This window comes from Cyprinodon tularosa, unplaced genomic scaffold, assembly GCF_016077235.1.
Source record: "Cyprinodon tularosa strain WSP-4 unplaced genomic scaffold, ASM1607723v1 ctg138, whole genome shotgun sequence".
Taxonomy (NCBI): Eukaryota; Metazoa; Chordata; class Actinopteri; order Cyprinodontiformes; family Cyprinodontidae; genus Cyprinodon; species Cyprinodon tularosa.
Genome location: NW_024038200.1, coordinates 614,580 through 632,500, shown reverse-complemented (window position 1 = coordinate 632,500; position 17,921 = coordinate 614,580). Strand labels below are relative to the sequence as shown.

The 17,921-nt window shown below is 38.6% G+C and overlaps 1 protein-coding gene across 4 annotated transcripts in view; it reads right to left on the bottom strand.

The window, feature by feature from the left end:
* The window catches only part of tenm2 (teneurin transmembrane protein 2), a 478,143-nt gene extending 460,440 nt beyond the window's left edge, over positions 1 to 17,703 (bottom strand). For all 4 annotated transcript variants that reach the window (XM_038278102.1, XM_038278106.1, XM_038278104.1 and 1 more), the window contains exon 1: positions 17,124 to 17,703. The gene's annotated coding sequence lies outside the window, so the exon portion shown is untranslated. The remainder of the gene's footprint in view (positions 1 to 17,123) is intronic.
* Positions 17,704 to 17,921: the final 218 nt, after the last annotated feature.

The window sequence follows — 17,921 nt, the reverse complement described above, 5'->3', positions numbered from 1 at the left end:
GGCCGAGGTAGGTTAAACTTGTACTCGTGAAGTGTTCCCAGAAGAGATTAATCATCCTGTGCTGGAATGCTGCATCTCGGTCATAAATCATCACCTGACCTCTCCCTCTCTGTCTCTCTCTCTTTTTGCTCTGCCACACGTAGAGCGAGTGTCGGGGTAAAAGGAGTGTCATTGAGGATCTGCAGCAAACAAAAAGCCAACAGCCCTGACAAAAGCAACAAAAGGAAGGAAATTATCACACGCTAGTTTGACGCCTGGGTCTGAGGTTGTAAAACTTAATTAAGGTAAAAACGAAGAAAAAAAATCAGTTATTTAGTTTTTCTGAATGAAAATAAGATGCAAAGATGCAAGCGGTGGCCTAGTAGCTAGGTACAGCTACAGCTCATTCAAACTACTTTAGGATTAGGATTCACTCTGTGATGCCAACCTACAGAGATTGCTGTTACAATTTGAAGCCATTTTTGGGCCGATAGACGCTAATAACAACCATTTATTGGGAAATTAACACCCGAAGGGGCTGCAAACCGCCACTTAGTATTTACTGTGTGATGGAAGACAGAATCAATTAGCAGGAAACCATGGCATGATCAACAGGTTCATTCTATTAGAACAATGTTTCTATTCTTTGTTTTTTTAACTGATGATTTCACCTAAATAGATACATTGATCTACTATCATTTAAGAAATAAACTCCTAATTTTATAGAGGTCACAAAAGTATATGGCAAGCCATTTTGATATTTATTAGTTTAACTTAACATGTGTTTCTGATATCTAAAAAAACTTTTTTCCATGATTAAAAAAAAAAACGACATTCTTCACATCTAGAATAAACCAGGGTTCCTACAGCATAAGGCAAGTTAAATTCAAGACTTTTTAAGACTTTTTAATGCCACTTGAAATAAAAATTTAAGACAATTTTTACAAGAAACACAAGAAAAACCTGCCTACGACAATTTAAACCCAAAGGTTTATTATAACATAAACCACTGCACTAATGTTTCTAATTTTGAAAAGTTTCCCATACAGGAAGAAAGCTAAAAAACACACAAATGACAGATATATTTGAACAATTATTTAACTGAATTCACAAACTTTGTTTTAGCAGGGAACAAAACAAATCAGTTTTAAAGCCCCAACATAACCAGTGCTAAGTCTTTTTGCAGCTATTTTTCTTTGTATTGTTTTCTATGTTTGATTTGGTGATAAGTGGAGGCGTTGCAGAGACAAGGGTGGAACTAAACTGAGAAATACCGGCTGTTTCTCTGTAACTCCATTTTAACGCTTTGTGTTTCGTGCTTCGCATGTGTGACTCCACTGCCTTAATTCCCATCGTTCTGAGCTTGAATGACTTCTTGCACTAAATCCACTGAGCCTCATGTATGTTCCCTGGTTTTAGCCATGGAGAAAACTCTTGGATGGAGACAATTTTGGTTACATTTACACTTGCTCATATTTTCCAGACAAAAAGTTAATGGCGCATCTCCCAAATGTCCAGGCCTTAGTTTTATTTTGAAGAATTTAATGCCTTTTAAGACTTTTTAAGGACCCGCGGGAACCCTGATAAACGTTCTGGATGTCTAGAATTGTATTTCAGATCTCCATATTGCTGTAAGAAGGAAGGATCTTCTGTAGCGGTCTGTCTCGCCCTGGATCTGGACAAGCTTCTGACTGAAGACACTCTGTTGGTGTTTAACAGTTTTCAGGAGTGGATGCTCACCGTTCTTCGCTTTAGGAATCATCCTTCTTTGTTGAATCATCTCCAGAGGTTCTAGAGGAGTTCTTAGAACAGAGCTGTCCTTCTTCATCAGCTTGATGAGCTTCTTTTAGCCAGTAGATGATGAAGAAAGAGACCACACTCACAACAGACCTCCAAAATATATGCAGCATCCTGTAAATACATTCAAAAGTAAATACTTTTGAACGTAGATGTCATTAAAGGGACTTTGCAAGGAAACCCATACATACATCAATCCTGCTATTTATTGACACAAAATTGAATCCCAATTGTCTCGTTTCAATTTGCAGGGTTTACTAAGGAACTGAAGTGGTATTTCACTAAATTACTTTACAATATGAAAAGTAATGCTCACTCTTATGAGGTAGCGACTTCTTAGCTTATTAACAGTAACAGTTCTTTGGAAAATCTATGTTTCCATTGGTCCTTGAATGCCTTTGTCTGGATGGAAGCCAAAAACGGGCATGTGAACAAACCTTTACATCCTTTCTCCGCAAAACAACAGGAGGCTCATTGGACATCGATGCTACACTGTGTATGTAACAAAAGGAGACATAAAAGCGGGAGAGAAGGAGGGAAAACCTTTACTTGCTTATGTTCAAGAACAGGAAATTGATTCTTTAATATTAAAAATTCAACAGCTGAGTTTCATTACTTTCTGAACCTATTCCCTTTCCCTGGTGGAGTGGGAAAATATCACAGTTTATTAAATTACTCCACTGAAAAGTCTCCAGGGATGCCATCTTAACTTGCGTCCTCTTTCACAAGGCCATTTTAGGCTGTAACTAGACATGTCTACTTAGAAAGAGAGGCAGAAAGGGAAAGAGAGAGCAGATAAGCTACAGAGGAAGAGAAGCCGCTTTATATATGCTGATTACATCGGCTGCCACTAAGAGTTTGAGTTATTCTATTGGCTTGGAAATGCATGGATTTGAATGGTACCACAAATAAAGGAAGATGAATGCTGTTAATAGAAGAGTCAAAGTCAATTCTAACCGGCGGAATGGAATCTGTGTGTATGTGAACTTAAGCCTCCATACCTTTACATCCTCCTCAGCTCCTTTTAGCGGCCAATTTTCCAGCGAAAAGCTACTTGTAATTGGAACAAAAGCAGCTTAATTTGCAGAAGCTCAGACTCTACTTCCTGTGTAAAAGAGTGAAACTTGGTCCTAAATATCTCGCCAATAACCAATAAGCTCTTTAACAGGCACACATTCCTCTTAACTGTAAATGAGAAAAATGTCCACAAGCTAATGCTTCCCTTGGAAAAGGAATGGAGAGAAAAAAAAAACATATTAAAAGGAAGTTGCTTCCATCTCCATACTGATAGAGACGACGCTGGTTTTACTGCTGTGAAATAAGAGCTCATAAATAAAATGCATTAGAAATGTGACATTTTGAACTGTCCCTACCATCTTCTATCGCCGGTTGTTCTTGTTGCAAATATTATTAAAACAGCAAATTTATAGACTGCCGTTTCACTACATTCTGCTTCCAAAGATCCAGATCTTTCCAACTGGGTGAGCCATCTTTATCAATACTATCCAGCTTTTCTCTAAATTATTCATCTTCTTAAAAACTGTATATAGTTTTGGTTTGCTGGTCAGTAAAATTAGACAATTAATCACGTTAATCATTAGTAATCAACTAATTTAGTAAACGATTAATCATTAACTGGAGAATAGAGACTTTAGCTGACAAAGCGACCCACTTAGAGCAGGAACTATACCAAAATTGTAAAAAAAAAAATTAATTTTAATGTTAACATTTTACATTTAAGATTAAAAAAAAAAAGCGTTTCCGTCTGTCAATATGCTCTATCCAGAACTTCATAAATGGAAGAGTCAAATCAAAATTTTCCGACAACAGTCTCACCAGGTTTAATTTAGTAAAATGTCTTCTTTAAGGAACCTTTATCTAACCGATTATTAATCGATTAATCAATAAATTAATTGACAGAATAATCGATTTGCAAAATAATCATTAGTTGAAGCCCTACTTAAAACCCAAAGGATCTACAGACATTTTTTGAACTTAAGCTAGCCCATGGCAGTCTGTGGAGAATGCCCACTTGCCCTTTGGGCAAGTGACTTTCACATTTCAATTGCCCAGAAACAATTTTTACCTGCCCAGTATAATGTTTTTGTATATATATCAATGAAACATGTTTGTTTTTTAAATGTTTTTAGTAATTCAGTATTTTTAAGTTTCCAGGTTCCTGGTGTGTATCTGCATGCGTCAGATAATGAACTCAAGCCTACATTACCGTGTTAACATGCTTTTCAATCCTTCCTGCACATTCTTTTCGAACTAAACTTTGTTTTAAACTGTTGTGTGCTTGGAAAAATATAAATTGTAATGTTAAAAATCTAAAAAAAAAACTTGACAGGTTAAAAACATAAGATAAATCATAAGACAGAAGTCAGTGTCACAAATGAATAACTTTTATTTTAGAGTCACGGTATGTTTAAAAAAGATAATACTATTAATATAATGTGACTTTTCTAGAGAATCATTATAGATAGTTATTTTATACAGGGTTTCCACAGTCTGACATCATTTCAGAATTCCCTGACTTTTAACTGACTCAGGATTAGTTTTCCCTGACAAAATAAATGCAGCAACAAGACAATAATAATAACATAACAGGTCACCAATCTAACATGTTTAGCTCTATAACATTTAAATGCACCTCTCCAATGTCTAAGAGAAAAAAATTTAACGAAAATTTTTAATGTATGACCTGCATCACTGTACAGAAGACTGCCATATGATAGCGCTTTCTAGCTTGTTTGTCGTTTTGGTAACTACATCAAAATTACCGCTAGGTGGACAAAAATCACGCCATCTGGCGGAAAATCACCCGTTTTTTTCAAATCACGCGAGAATGTGTACAAAACAACAGAAATGGCGCCGGCAACGATTCTGGGTCACACCCAAAATATTTTTCTACTCTGAATCCACCCTTTCACTGAATTACAGGCTTTGACCAGGAGATGATACTACTTCTTCAGATCTTAATGTCCATAAATCATGACAAAAAGAATATTTTAGGACAAGGTTTGATGTTTAAAAAGGAACTGTAGGAGACCAGCTAAGGGGACATTAAGGAAAGTTGATGGGTAAAAGGAAAGTTTTGGAAATTTTGAATGTACCACTCTATGATTCCTCTGAACGTTTGACTCCAGGTGTGTCTCAGCCAAACTTAGAGGCTTTAACTTTTTGATGATGACCTGGATAGGAAAAAGGATCTGCTTGATATGCGTTCCCCAATAGTTTTTTTTGTAGAAGCCATTCAAAATTTTCCCACTTTCCTTGATGGGACCTTGGCTGGTCTCCCACAATTCCATTTTAAACATATAAAATATTCTGTCATGATTTGTGGACATTAAGATCTAAAGAGAAACATCATCTGGTCAGACCCGTAATTCGGTGAAAGGGTGGAGTCAGAGTCAGAAAATATGCAATGGGGGTGACTCCAGTACTGGAATATGGAGGGGGTTTGTGTTGCCGTTCGGCTGGCTTTTGACTGGGAATGGCCATTTTGTATGGCTGCTACTGTAAATTATTAAGACATTTTTTTTCCTTTAAAATATTTCTAAAAAATACATTATGGCCATAAAAAGAGATGTTGCTACCTTCTATTAATAACAACACGTGCTACTCATACAGGCTCATGAACTAGAAATCCAATTTTTCTAAGCTAAAGTTTTGCCAAGAAGCTCATATCAAAGCTCCATGAGCCCACGAGGAGGCTGAGTTAAAACCAGTCGGTCAGCTGTCAGACGGATGAGGTAAATATCATCCCGCTCCACCATCACTTCCAACAAAAATACCCACAGGATCCATGAGCATAGTAATCCGAGATGAAGGCTGCGCTCTACAAGCGTCACTTTCTCTAAAGCAAACCAAATACACTCTCATATCAAAAAGTCACACCAAAACGGTCATCTGAGCAAACACAGCCGCCTTCAAAGAAAAATAAAAAATACACACATCAAAGGTCACATGGGAGTGTAGAAGGGGAAAGACTGCAGGCCAGTTTGTTGTTTTAGATTTCAGAACTGCTTGGAAAACTCCAGAAAGCAACATACATTTAACAATTCATGACAATGTGAAATCTCTTTTCTTCTTCAAGCTTCAGCATTAGCTATTGAGGCTAGTTTCCTTCCTTTAACTGTGCGTCCTGGACGGCTTTCTGAGATGTATTGTTTCAAAGTACAAAGAAGATGTAACCAGAGCCACGTCATAACGCAGCTCCTTTAGCCTTTCAGTCACCAAAACACAACGATACGGAGCCTTTAAGCATCATATTAAGATAGGGCATCTTTTTTCCATCCATTTTACCTTTTTTCTTACAAATATATAGATCTGTATTTAAAGAAGGGATGAAACGTAGCACTACGTTAACAAGATTCAGACGACAACCAACCGATAACTATATTTCCAATAATTTGCCCCCTTATTAGCAGGTGTTTATTATTTTTAGGCACGTAAAACACTCTGGATGTCTTAGCTTCAAACCTTAGCGGGACACGTTTTAGGAGCAAGATTGTAACTGAAATTTTTGAATTTGACAAAAAGAGTAAATAAATAAGGCTACATTCACACAGCGGGCTGAAATGACCCAAATCCGATTTCTTTGCCCATATGCCACCTGGGTCTGATCTTCTCATGACAGTCTGAACAACACACACTGCAAAAAATGTAAATCTAAATAAGTAATTTTTTCTTAAAATAACTGCATTTTTTCTTGAATTGAGGGGGTAAGTGAGACACTTTGCCAATGAAACAAGACAATTTACATTTGAAATAAGAAAAAACTATTGCTTAGTCTTATTTTAAGTGCATATTTTCTAATTATCTTATTTTAAGTGTAAAAATAATCAAACTATCTTATTTTCCTGCTCAAATTAAGGGTAAATATACTTGATGTAATACATTTCTACTTAATTTCAGATAGTTTTTGCAGTGCAGATCTGATTTTTTTCCCGTGTGATCCAGGCCACTTGGCTCTGTGGTCCTGAATCCGATACGAATCTGAACTTTTCAAAAGCGACCTGTGTGTTTGAACGGCTAGGTCGCATTCATCCGAGCTGAACGCCATTAACACCCGACAAAGGTCACTATTCCGTATCTTGTTATGCAGAAGCGGCAAGAAAAACAAGAACTGTGGCGGACGATGATGCGGAGAGTAGTATTTATGTTTAACCAAATTGAAAAAAATTATTTTTAAGGTTGGGAAAGCTTTCTAGATGCGCTCCAGCGCTACCATCCATGTTTACTTCCATAAACATAGAACACGCTGGCCTGTGACATCATTACATCCTCAACTGCGCATGTGGGACACTTGCGTTGTATGAAATCGTTTCACACAGGAGATCACATATAAGTCGCATGTATTTGGAAATGTGAAGCGCAACGGGATTGAGCTTTGAGGCCTGCAGTGTGAACGTAGCCTAATAGGCAGACAGGACATGGGGGAAACACAACAGCGAAACACAATGAGTTATCTCGTCTACAGTAGCAGCCGTTCGAAGTTTCCCCACTTTCCCTGATGGGCCTTTGTCTGGTCCCGGAAAAATTCCTTTTTAAACAACAATATTTGTACTATAATATTTTTTCTGTCATGATTTGTAGACATTAAGATCTAAAGAACAGCGCCATCTCCTGGTCAGACCCTGTAATTCAGTGAATGGGTGGAGTCAGAGTAAAAAAATATGCAAAAGGGGGTCAATGCATTGGCTGGAAGTTGGGAGGGATTTCGCTGGGAATTGCAGGGAAGTGGGCTGCCATTCGGCTGCCGTCTGACTGGGAAGGACAATTTCGAATGGCTGCTAATGTTCATCCCATTAAAAAAACAGTGATTTTACAGCAGGGTGTGGGTCTATGCAGCTGGGTTGATTGTATATCTGGCTTAAGAAAGCCCTGAGCTTCTGAAAAAGCTGTGTGGGTGGCGGAGAGACTGAGCAGCCTCGAACAGAGCTGTTCTGCTAGGTTTAATAATTTTTATTATTCAACAGGGTGTTCTGACAATTACAGCAATTGTATAAACAGTATTACACTCTCCGGCTCTCACTTAACTCACCCTTTTCTTTAAAGGTCAGTGTTCTTTGTTAATCAGCAGTGACAATAAGTTGTTTCTGTATTTTTCACTGTCTAACCTTTTGCTTGAAATGATGAAATACTAATCTAACAGGCATTTGCATTATGCTGCAGGTGCAGAAAAGGATTAGTTCCCCTGTTATATATATATATATCTTTCTCCAATAACACAATTAAAAATCAGAAAAATCTGACTTTTAGTTTAAGTTTATCTAATCAGAATTGAAGATAAAAAAAGCTGAACATGATCAACTTGATTCTTATTTAGTTTGTATTTAGAAGGTAATGTAAAAAAGCTGACATTTGCAGAACTGCAGCAAAGAGCAACATCTTTCATTAGTCTCCATAAAAAACAAACAAATGCTTTCTACTTATAGGTAGTTGTTTGATAAGTTATGGCTTTTCCTCAACTCTGCTGGGAATTTATTTGGACCTGTTTGTTGGTAAAATGAGACTGAATTTTAAGCAACACACAAAACTTACTTAGTTTAGCATCAAACAGTTCTCACTTTAAAAAACAGGAACAGTGCATCTGTGGGCCTGTATATCTTTTGAAAGAAAAGTTCGCTCAGCAGGGAATAACCACTGGTGTCATGATGGGTTCACTGAAGGCATAACTGGGTTCACTGAAGGCGACCCAGTTATGCAGAACACCACTGACAGACACAAGGATGAAGAGTAGGACGAACTGGATGAGGATGAACAGTTTATTAAAGCACAAACACACAGAATGAACTGATTCTGGTTCGGGGCCTGGATACTGGTTCACCGGCGTCTGCGTGAGAGACAGTTCAGTTAGCGGTTTGCTGACAGGGTTTAACTTCCAGAAGTTCACTGATTGTACCTTGAGGGTACTTGAGGTTAACTTTGGGAGAGTCACTGTTGGTTCTGGAGAAGGGTTTATCAGCAGAGTCCGTTAGCTGCTTCAGCGTCTCACGTCTTGTTAGAACAGACCTTGGCTTGGAAGTCCCAGCTCAGTCCTGAGCTGCTTGAGGTTTCTCAGAGGGATCTTCAGGTTTGGCTCAGAGGGTCGGCTCGGCAGGTTAGCTCTTCCAGAGCTTTCTCAGAGGAGGCACAGGTTTCCTGGAAGACAGAGATAATAGTTAGAATCCAGACTGGATTCAAAGTCATGGAGATACTCAGAGGATCTAGGCTTTAGCGCTGACCAACTGGAACAACACTGCGGCGTTGAGGCAAGGTCTGAAGACAGCTTAAGTAGTGGATCCTCTGATGATCTTGACGAGCTGCAGCTGTGCAGGGAGCTCCCTCAGAGGATCCACGGCGGACTCTGCTGGAGAAAGATGGGATTTCTCCAGCTCCCAACAACTGGATCATTATTTTATTATATTATTATATATATATTTATTATATTATATTTTATTCAAGTTATTTTTACAAATTGTTATCAGGCTTATGTTTGCTTTTAAAAACTAACCAAAACGAATATGTTTGCGGTGATTTAATGAATTTGAGTTTATCAAAACAATAATTTTCATCGCGATCACTGAGTCTGGGAGCGGCCATTTTTGCCCAAATATAGTAGCCCCTCCCTCCTGCCATCTTCCAGCAGTGACGTCACGGTGCGGTAAGCCTAGCGCCATTCTCCCCGCTTTCCAAGCTAAATCAATGGGAACTACTAGACACATCTGCAATCAACAACAATTATTGAAGATTTCCAGAGGACTTCACCATTGAAATTCACCAGAGCTATAGTGAAACTGACAATGCCCACGTGCATGGCAGCTGGATGCTGGAATACATCGGGGAAAAGTGAAAAAAAAGAGTTATTCCACCTTTCTGATTCCTGATCCTCCACGGACGGGTTGGTCGTTGGATCGCCAACTTGAAGAGGGAGGATTTGCCATCGAACTTCTGGCCAGAGAAAAAACCCGTAATATGTAGCCAACATTTGGAAGAAGAATGTTTTCAAGATGACTTGGATAATAGCGCGTTGTGACAAACACCAGATACAGCACTGGGACTTGATCAACAGCCGATACCACACCGTGACGTCACTAACCAGTAGGTGGCAGTAGTGTTCTTTGACAAACATGGATGCCTCCAGTAAAGCACATTCACATGGAAATTACTCTGAATTAAAAACACTTATTTATTGAACAGGACATAATAATAATAATAATTGTAATATTTTAAGTACTTTCAGAAGTTTGTATTCTGAATCCTAACCCTAACTTTTTCTTTAACAACATGAATAAAATAAAAAATACCACTTAGTCATCAAGTCCTTCAGCAAGAGAATGTGCAAAATATATGAATCCAGAAACAGGCCAATGTGCAGCAAAGCATTCCTTATTAAGCTAGTCACAGAAAGCTGCTGCTAAATCGCTTTTATTTTTATTTTATACCTAATTGTTTAGACATTTTGAAACTTGTATTTTCATGTGGTAAAAGCCAAGTTATCAACATGTGACGATCACTGTATTTTAAATTGTAAGCGAAAGGGACATTTTTCAGATAGTGCACCGTAAGTGACTCTAGCCCAGGGGCTCACAGCTGTCTAATTGAAGCCCTGGGCCGTCTCAGTACCCAAACCTTATTTTGGCAGAAAACCTGTGTTGTCAGCTTTAGAGTAGATAACATTAAGGAAGACTGGGGTTTTTATACTGCTGCTATAACAGACAAAATCATTTTTGTAAAAAGGATTTAATAACAACGTGCCAACAACAGCAGAAACAAAATATCATATTTTGCTTTTAATCTTAGAGGATAGATATGATTCTCTGAGTCGCAGGTGTGAAGCTCTAGTTGCTTTCTTTTATCTATACATCTCCATGGAAAACCAGGAAAAAAACAGAGTAAACTCTGCTGCCAAGATAAAATCGGATGGATTTAAACCATTGCAAAGCTTAGTAATGTTGCTATGGTTGCACCAGTCGGTAGCAACAGCTTTTTGTGTTTCACACCCTCCAGGAATGCCCAGGTAAAGGAAAAAAAAAGGTAGGACCAGGCAGAATGTCTTTTCTCCAAAAATAACCCTCAAACCTGTCAAAACATGAAAACCTACAAAGGCTTCAAACACCAGGCACTCCGATGCACTCAAATAATTACACCTGGATAACAAATAACAAGGTATTTGTTATAGCAGCCATTAATTCCTACAATACAGCTCCAGTTGGCAGAATTAAGAAAAACAGAATAAAAAAAAAACAAGTGGTGTTACATTTGTGTTTTTCATAGAGACTTTTGGCAGTCATTCTTCAAAAAAAAAAAAAAAGCACTATTGAACAAGAAGAAAAATAAACAACAAAGACATTTAAATCAGTATACTGGTTCATTTTCTAACAATAAGTGGATTTTGAATTGGTCGGGAAGGACAGGATGTATTAACTGGGCTCTTAGTGCCAATACAGGTCACGGCCGTACAGTAAAAATGGACCCTTAAGGTTTTGCATAATACTATTTTCCATCCACGATAACATGCACACATTCACAGCTTGGGACAAAAGACATCAAGCGGTTCACACTGGATATCAATGACCACAGCCCCAACAGACCCACATGGAAGCGAGTGTTTGTTTGAATGGTGTGACTGCGTGTTTGTCTACTGATGCCCATGCATGCCTTGGTGTTATTGTGTGAAGCCTTTAGTCTTTAATCCCCTAATCTGCTGAACCCTGGAAATCACTGCAGTCATCTGTCAGCCAGGTCGGAGTGGTCCACAGAGCTCAGCACACTAACACCTGCGCGTGCACACAGCCCAGCTCCTCAATGCTAGTCATTTATTCAACAAGGCCAACCTCATTTCAGCCTAATGAAGATTGATGCACCTCTTTCCGGGCCTCACAGGTGTTGCAGCAAAATGCATGCATAAATATGTAACCCACATACAGGCAGAGAGACAAAGACAAAATACTGAAACTAAAAGCTATTCACTGTCTAATAATACTCGTGTGAACAAACAAAGCACAAATGCACCGACCGATCGGCACTGGATCAGAATCAGATGATTTTGCATATAAGAGCCCTAATCAGTAATTGGCAGGTCAAATGCTGAATAATCTTTAATATTCTATTCTGTGAAATGTGTCAAATTTTGAACTAACCGTAATTTCTGGTCTGTGAATACATTAAAGTAAAAGCTCCCATTTCTGCTCTTTAGATGCATCAGCGGCATGGACCTCGATACAGTTTTTACTAGTGATGCACGATATAATCGGCCCCCTATCGGTATCGGCCTTAAAACTGAATATCGGACATCGGCCACCCCACCGATATTTAACCCGATATTTGATCAGCTTCTGAGTTTCTAAAGTCTAAAAAAAATAAAATACTACTTCTTCTTCTTCCTCAAAAACTTCTTTTTTACAGACTTAAAAGCTTCTAAAGACGAGGGAAAAAATATTGATACATTAAAATATCCCAATATCTTCATATGCTGATATATTGCCATTTAAAAACACCATATCAATCTCTTTTACTAATGAAATATTGCTATATGTCATCGTTATGCTACGAAATCCCCCGAAAATTCACGAAATGTTGCCATATTTTTATATCTTGATATATTGACGCGGCATCGATCTATTTTACTAACAAAATCTCACAAGAATTTGCAAAATATCACGAGAGTTTGTAACAGAACGATGAAATTTCACGAGATTCTGAAAGTAAAATAGATCGATACCGCGTTTTTAAAAATCAATTTGATATCAGCATATGAAAATATATTTGAGTTTAATATTTTTCAACGTGTCAGAAATGGATAACAAAACTGCTATTTTCAATGACTACTTATTTTTGTCCAGCTTTAACATCGGTATCGATATCGGTTATCGGCTACATGAGTTTTAAAATTTCGGCATATAGGATATCGGCCAAAATCCCAATATCGTGCATCCCTAGTTTTTACACACCAAGGCAGCGGCGGATTTACTATTAGGCAAAACTAGGCAGTTTCTTTTTGATAAAAATCCTTTGCTAAAATGCCATCAAAGCGCTTATAATATTAAGTGAAAAGCAGCGAACTCTGCTCTCCAGAGCGTGTAGATTGGTAACCCCGCCTCCTGCTCTCCTCTATCTTGTCTGCTGTCATGATTCATGCAGCTATTATTTCATCCAAATGAAAAATGGAGAACAGATAAGCAGATCATGGCTTGTCTACAGTGAAAAGAAGGACTGGGTTATTTACTTTGGCCTTTTTGGAAACACAGGAAGGAGCAATCAGCTAAGTGAGCTTAGTGCTTGGAAAAAATCTTTCATTCCTTTAGAGACAGCATGAAAAGTCAGCTGAGTACAAAACATAGAGAGGAAAACAAGAAGAAAAGGGACAAGAAGAGAGGGATACAACCTAGAACAGATAATGGATGTCTATTCTATTAACATTTCTCTATCTGTAGAATGGGGCTGTTTTATGTTTTGTCTGCTCCATGCCAGTCTTTGCCTAGGGCCCTAAATTTCCTAAATCCGCCCCTGTACCAGGGTATGCTTTAAATGAGGAAAATCTTGTATTTTATTGCTTGTTTTTTTTTATATATATATTCAAAACTATCCATATTAAAGACGTGTAGCACAAGTCCTCTTTATGTGGTGGAGTTTAAATAAGTAAATAAATGAAAAATTGGAATTGGTCAGTTTCTGGTTCAGAACTCATGAAAATAGAGAATCTAGGCTATAAAAAAAAAAAAAAAAAGCCTGGTTGGTGAATCTTTAAAACAAACATCCTCTAAAGGCATCCAGATCTACAGCCTTTCAGTTAATCCAATTTATCAGCTGTGAATGTCCAGCTCAGACATGGTCTCAGGGAACCCTTAGCTCTCGGGTCTTTAAGTCAAGTCTAAACATAGCAGACCCATTAGTGCATATATGTGTGAGTGTGTCTTCTTCCGGGTGCTCATGCCAAATAGGACACCCTGAGGGCTTGTCTGGAGATTGCGGTTGACACGGCCTGCTGCTCTCTAGTGTGAGCTCCTATTAGCACTTAAGACTGCATATGCACACATAGCACACCGTCTATAGTGATTAACACACCTTGCAGATTAGAGAAGAAAAAAAGAAAACAAGCAGCCATGTTTGGGCAGACGTGCGGCTTGAGAGCAAACTGCTTTCTGAATGTGTTCATAATTCAGTCAGCGATGATGGCGTCCATATCCGAGAGTTTTTTTGCTTCTGTTTTGATTGATATAGTTTAACATGGTGGTGCGCAAGAAGGGTGGGCCAATCAAATAGGGTAAGGGATCACACAAGCACTGGGTGGCTTGAAGAGAGCTCAAGGTGGAGGAAGAGATAAAGAGGCCTTAGATGGAAAAAGAGAGAGAGAGAGAGTGTTCCAGCAAGATTGAAGTGTGAATTTCAGCAGGGCTTCTCATCAAGATCGTCCTGGCATCTGTGTGTCTGTTAGAGTTTTCGTGTCACAAGGTGCGATGGCCGCCAGGCTCCTACAGCTGGTGTCTGGGCCTCAGCTTCTGACATTAGGAGAGTTAGGGTTTTTTCTTCCTTCTCTTGTATTCTGAAACTTTATACAAACATGTAGCAATAAATCCTGAAGTAAAAGAAAGAAACATACACACATGCTCCATGAATATTCATCCCAGAGTTAACGGCGTCCCGCAGTGTTATTTTCTGCTGCAGCTTGAGGGGCTTCGCCAGCTGGGCTGTGGCTTTCTGCTGCTCAGTGTCGCCACGGAAAAAATGTAGATCATGCACTGGAGGAAATAAATCAGAAGGGGAGCAAAACAGACGCATCTGCACAGCCTTCACCTGTGATTTAACTATACATAACGACTCTACAGCATCCCTCAGTGAGTACAAGGAAAAAAAGAGCAGCTAATTACAGTATCTGATATTAAGCAAAGAGGGGAGAAATAGTTTTACTGAGACGAAAGGAAACGGGAAGCAAAGCAGAAGCCGTTTTCACATTGATGGTGGGGATATAGATATATATATATATATATATATATATATATATATATATATATATATATATAGAAATAACAAAGCTTAAAGTATAAGAGTTCATTCATCTGCCTAGAAACAGAAGAGCAGTTGTATATTCATTATATTTCAGGGTTTTGTTCATTTTTTTAATGATATAAATACTGTAGATGGTAGATTTAATTCAGATATATCAGATATAAAGTTATTACAAGGTAAAGAGAGAAATTAAAAATAACCACGAGAACTCTGACATTTCCAATTTCATACTGTACATGTCTCCATGTTTGCTTTTGTTTAATTAATGAATATAGTACCTATAAAGCAGCTGCAAATATGGTTTTAAGTTTATTTAAAATAGTTTCACATATAAAAACAGCCATGCTGTATTCTGAAGTCAGAGTTGGTGAGAAACATGAAGTATTGCTATCTCATGTTTTGACTTTATTCAATTCCTGGACAGGTGGTCTATGGAAAAATGTTTTATTTATCGATGTGTGAGTTTTTAGAAAACTGGGAGAGAAAAACAAGGAAAGGCACAAATTCAAAGTGCTGGACTTTAGGAAAAGAAAGAAAAAGAAATGTCAACTGCAGTGGTTTACAGGAACAAAAATAATTGAGGAAAAAAGAAAACTAAATATTAAAAAAGATAATTATATGAAAAATATATCTTTTTAAAGTACTAATAATGTTCAGATAGCACAGTGAAAGGTCAGGAAAAATAACAGACATGGATTAGGATGCAAACCACCCTTCTTTAATTTCCAGTCTTTTCTTCTTGCTAGAAACAACAGCAGTGGAACCATTTATTCTTTTTTATTTATCATTTTCTGTTTTACATTTATTTTACATTATCTTTATAACGTACATTTAATTAGTTTTTGACTACAAGAAAAATGAAAATAAGTGTCCAAGAGGAAATGACTAAAACGTCATGAGAGGATGGTCAGCATAGCCCTACTTCTGCTTTTCTCGGGATATTTTTCTAATTATTTTTAGCTTCATATGGACACTTTTACCACCTGTAAGCTCAGTACAGACTTTTCAACGTTTTCTTGTTTAATTTACAAACATTTTACAGTAAACAAATTAGTACTCTTAAAAATGACATCATGAGAATTGCTGAAGATTAAATTTTATAAATATAATGTGAAAATGTCTATCTTGTTTGCTGCATGCAATTTGCATGAAAAGGCACGTTTGGCAAAACATGAATAAATACAGAGGGTTTTATTTAAAGTCAGGGAGGATTTTCCATTAGGCAAAACTAGGCAGGTGCCTAGGGGCCCCAAATCCAGGGGGCCCCATAATACTCTGTTTCCATGTATGGTTAATACAATTATTCCTTATTTGTGCACATTAATTATATTTTTGATAAAAATCCTTTTGTTAAAATACCCCCCCCCCCCCCTTCAGTGTCCACCATATTGGATCAGTCCATTTGCTGCACATGTTCAGAAAGGTCCAAACAGACAGCAGCAAACCATTTGAAAACAAACCATGCAAAGAGCAGTGTTGCCAACTTAGCGCTTTAGTCGCTATATTTAGCCACTTTTCAGACCCCTCTAGCACTTTGATTTCTAAAAAGCTCCTAGCGCCAAATCTAGAGACTTTTTTCTGCTGCTGGAGACTTTGGAGACAACGTCTAAAAGCAGCGAACTCTGCTCTCCAGAGCTAGTAGATTGGTAACCCCGCCTCCTGCTCTCCTCTATCTTGTCTGCTGTCATGATTCATGCAGCTATTATTTCATCCAAATGAAACATAACAAGAAAATGGACAAAACCTAGAACAAATAATGGATGTCTATTCTATTACCATTTCTCTATCTGTAGAATGGGTCTGTTCTATGTGCCTAGGGCCCCAAATTTCCTTAATCTGCCCCTGTTTACAGTAGCAGGATGGGCTAATGCCCAGTGCGTCAATTATAAAGGTCCAAATTCAAACCTACATCTTGAATTCATCCACTGAGATAAAATCCTGAGTTTTATTGCAGCTGAATGACCGGATGATGCTGCGGTGCAGCAGGAACACATCGGATTCAGGACCTTCCTTGCAGTTCACTACCTTGACCCTTCACAGAAAGCTGTGCTTCAGAATGACCTCTCCTGCATGCAATATATTCTGCTTGGCGCAGATCATGCAAACAAAAACTCCACTGCGTTTTTTTTTTCGCTTCGCTACTTTGACACATATTGAGCTGCAGACGCGCTGAGGGAATCCTCTGCATCTGCTGTGCCACAGTGGATACCCGCAGGAGGACCACAGCTGTTCTTCCCATGAAAGGCACCTCAATGTCACGGAACCGCTGCACCCATGTGGAAGCAGAGAGCGCACAACAAGCGGTGCGTAAGCATCGTTTCCATAGGAATATAGTTCGAAACGTGACGTACCTGTTCTCGGCTCTGTGCGGAACTCAATGCATAACCATCCCTTCTTCAACTTCCAACTTTTTTCTCTCCCCCTACGATCCTGGTTTGGAGCCACCGGGCTGTGCAGCATACAAATGTTTATTGAATAGTTTTCTTTGTCCTGCCTGGGAACTGATGGCTGACTCGGAGCCTCCAGTTCAACATATCACCGTGTTGCTGAGATCAGACGGAGCAATCCATTTGGAGGCAGTGCCTGCCTGGCTGTGGCCAAAACAGCTGCGCGCAACAATGAGAATTATTTAAAAAGATGTTTAAAAAAAAACGTTCCTGTCGATTCAGTTCTGGGCTGGAGGATGCAGACATGCATGCTCTGCAGACGGATAAAGGCTGCGTGCATCGGAACCCAGGGAGCGACCATGCAGCCACATAGAGCGCAGAGAGCAATGACCGAGGCTGGGGGAGCGCGCGTTCACGGACGAGACAAGTCAGCGGTCATTAACTGCCAGTAATCCACCCTGGGCTGTCTGTCCGCAGCTGGATTCCTACCATCAGTCACGAAGGGGATTAAACACCTAAAGAGTTTCAGGTTCTGCTGCAGTCCGTCCTGCTCTGCAATAAAACAGCTTCTATGAGGCAGACAGACTGAGCTCTGCATGTTTGATATCAAGAAAATTCACCTGCACATCCAGGAAGGAACTGTCTTGGAATTAATCCTGCTTCTTAGTGCTCAAATAGCAGAAGTTGTTGTTACAAAGAAAAAATAACGCAATATTTTTTTGTTTTCTATTAACTTAGCTTAATATAATTTAATGCCAAAAG